A 3417-nucleotide genomic window follows, 5' to 3' on the forward strand; every position below is an offset into this window, starting at 1 on the left:
TCGCGCCCGGGACGAGTGAGTGGGGGACGGTGGGGACCAGAGAGGGCTGGTCGGGATTCGTGGGATCCGTCACCTCCCGGGTCCTGGGCTCTCACATGGTGAAGTTTGGGTTCGTGGCTGCACTCGCTCTCACGGAGCCCCGAGAGTGCCTCCGTGGTGAGGGGGGAAGGGGGCTCCGAGGAGGTCGGGGCTGTGACATTCCATTGTATTAGCACCGGCAATGTGGTCTTGGGGGGCCTGGCAGTGTGAGGGTGGGGGAGGCCGGAGAGGAAGAGGCGCCGAGCCGGGCCGCTGACTTTGGGGGGCCCGGGAGGGTTGGGCTGCGGGAGAACCCCTGGGGCGCGGGGCCCCGGGAGGGGTCCTGGTGGCGCGAACGCTGCGCCGAGCCGGGTGACATATGTTTGCAGTGCCGGCCAAGCCCAAGCCCTTTCTCTTCCACGCGTTCAGAGTTACTCTTCGGTCTCCTTCCCTTTCCACAGCAGCGGCAGAAGTAAGGAATCTCTCTGTGTCTTGGGGAGACCAAAAGTTGGGAAGAAATTGGAGGGGGGCTTCCGTGCAGGCCGCAAAGGTTGGAGAACAGGGGCGTGCTTCTCCATTTCGGCTTCTGGCGCTCTGGTCATTATTGTCGCGCGGGGTTCAAGAGTTCATCCCTGCGAGTCGATAGCGGAACCAAGGGAATCTAAGATACTGACTCTTACTCGGTATTTAAGCTCACGGGAGACGTGTTGTAGTGCCACTTTACGAAGCGGTCCTTTGAATGATAGCCGGAAGGCGTGGTCTGGTTCGGGTGGTGCGGGAGCGGGGCGTTTTGAAACCACCTCCGCTGAACAATGCTGAGTCCGGTAGGTGGGTCCGCTTCTGAGGACCGGGATCGGGAAGCCGGGGTCGCTAATGACTTCATCCTCAACTACCGCCGGGAAGCTTCGTGGCTTTGTCTCATCAGATTTCTTCATTATTGTCCAGACAGAAGTGAACTTTTTTTTTTTTTTTTTATTTTACATATTACAGTGTTCTAGGTTATCTTTGTTTTTATGAAAATTCCACGTTCACGATTTGGAAAATAGGTGTGAAGATCAGCTGATCTTTGTCTTTAGTTAGTACCTTGGGATGATTATGAGAAATTGAGAAAAATCTGGTTCAAGAAACGGGAAATCAGCTTCCTTTTTTTTTTTTTTTTTTTTACTTTACATATTACAGTGTTCTAGGTTATCTTTGTTTTTATGAAAATTCCACGTTCACGATTTGGAAAATAGGTGTGAAGATCAGCTGATCTTTGTCTTTAGTTAGTACCTTGGGATGATTATGAGAAATTGAGAAAAATCTGGTTCAAGAAACGGGAAATCAGCTTCCTTAGAAAATTTTAGGGCCTTTGCTTAAAAGAACTGCGATTTTTAAAAAATAATATGATGTCCCAATTCGGAGATAAATACTTAAATGCTGAAATAAATAGTCATAAATAGTCATAACTCTGTATTATATACAATTAAACCATGGAGTTTTATGAAAGATGTTTGGTACCTTTCCCATTACTATTATTATTTTGGTGGTAATTTGACTATCATTTTTCAAGTAGCTTTTGCATTGAAAATGATAATTTACAAATTAAAATTACTTTCTCTTCAGTGAACAGCAATGATAGGAATTTGTGCAGCATTTTTTATGTTTTAAATGAAAAAATGTTTTATTAGGTAAATGCTACCTAGTTATTTCTGTTATTTCTTTTAGCAGAATACTTCTGAGGCAAGAAACTAAATCTACTTGTCATATTTTCCAAATGTTGTTTATCAAAATAACAAAGAATGACTTCCCAAACACATTTGAAAACAGTAAGTAGATTCATTTGGAACACATAATCTAGAATAAATTTATTTTCTGTTTATTGGAAGTTATTGATTTTTACATGCTAAGTCCCCCCCTTAAAATATATTTGAGGGATGGGGTCAGCAAAATTATAGCATAGAAAATGCAGGCTTTCCCCCTCCCCCACCAACTTGCTTTGTTAACATCTTGTGTTAGGATCAGGCCATCTGTACAGGGCTACACACACTTCTTAATTGCACCTCGTTTTATTCCTCAAACTGTGCAATGCCCTCTTTCATTTCAGTTATATAGAAAATACTACATCTGAAATGATGCCCTTAAGTCTTTCAGTATTCTGCATTTTCTGAAGCCTGTTCATATTTTTATAACATTTTAAAGAGCTTTTTCATAATTCAGGTTATCAGTTGAATGTTTTTGTTTCCCTTTGTGGCACTTTCTTCTTGAAGGTGCAAATGAGTACTAGTTGTGATGAGGTAATATGGATACATATCCATAAAGAATTAGCTTGTCTGTCGCCTTGTTTCCAGTAACCTATTCAGAAGCTTACAGATGATAATGACATTCAGTTGTTACTGGCATGGGATCGAACATCCTACTTTCAGTCTGCTTGGTCCTGAAATGGAACATTTTCATCAGTTGATAGGAAAAAGCATGGTAAATAATTTTTCATGAATTTAAAGTAATGCTTTTTTTATATAACCGCTCCATCAGACATAGGTATTTCTCTTATTTTAACCATTGAAAAATAAAGAGCTAATGGGAAGCACCAGCATTTTACCTTAAAATAGGGTGTAAATAGGGATTTCTGAATATTTCTAAAACAATACAGGCTAGGTACATGGAAGTTCAGGGGTAAGAACTGGTCATATTAGTCTCCATTTATTTGTGCTTTTCTCAGTTGGTTTTAGGGACCAAATGAGCATATTTTTGCCTATCACTATGGAATTGGAAATATTTTTTGTGCGACTATTTTAGATACTATAAATACCTTCGCATGCTTTTGGAAATAAGATGACATCAGGAAGCTGCAGACCTGCTGCCTTTTCTCTATTATTTATATTTTGTACTGAACAGGAAGAGATAGCAGTTTTATCATGGTGATGATAGATGTTTGTATTTGAATATGCACCAGAAAGTGACTAAATGGAAATATTTTGTTTTACAATGATTTATATTTGTATTTTTGCCTTTCTAACTTGAAACAGTCCGGGGTTTTCCTTGCCACCAGTTTTTAGAATCTTATCTAATAAAAGAGAAACATGCAAATTGACCACACCTTTGCTACACTCTCAAGCCACGCCCACCAGCCAAACAGAGCGAATATATGCAAATTAACCCAACAAAGATGGCAGCTGGCAGCCACGGAGCTGGAGCAAGCGGTTGGCTTGGTTGCCTGGCGATGGAGGAAGCAAAGCTTCCCGCCTGCCCTGGCCAGCTGTGGGCTCTGCTCAAGGCAACAAAGTTTCAAATATAGAAGATAAATAAATCCCAGATACCTGCTTCCAGCCAGCCTCCACTGGGAGCTTGGCCAGCCTAGGGCCGTGGCCAGCCTGCAAACAGCCATCAGCCCCTCACCCAGGATGGCCACACCCTCAT

This window comes from Myotis brandtii, unplaced genomic scaffold (genome assembly GCF_000412655.1).
Source record: "Myotis brandtii unplaced genomic scaffold, ASM41265v1 scaffold187, whole genome shotgun sequence".
NCBI lineage: Eukaryota > Metazoa > Chordata > Mammalia > Chiroptera > Vespertilionidae > Myotis > Myotis brandtii.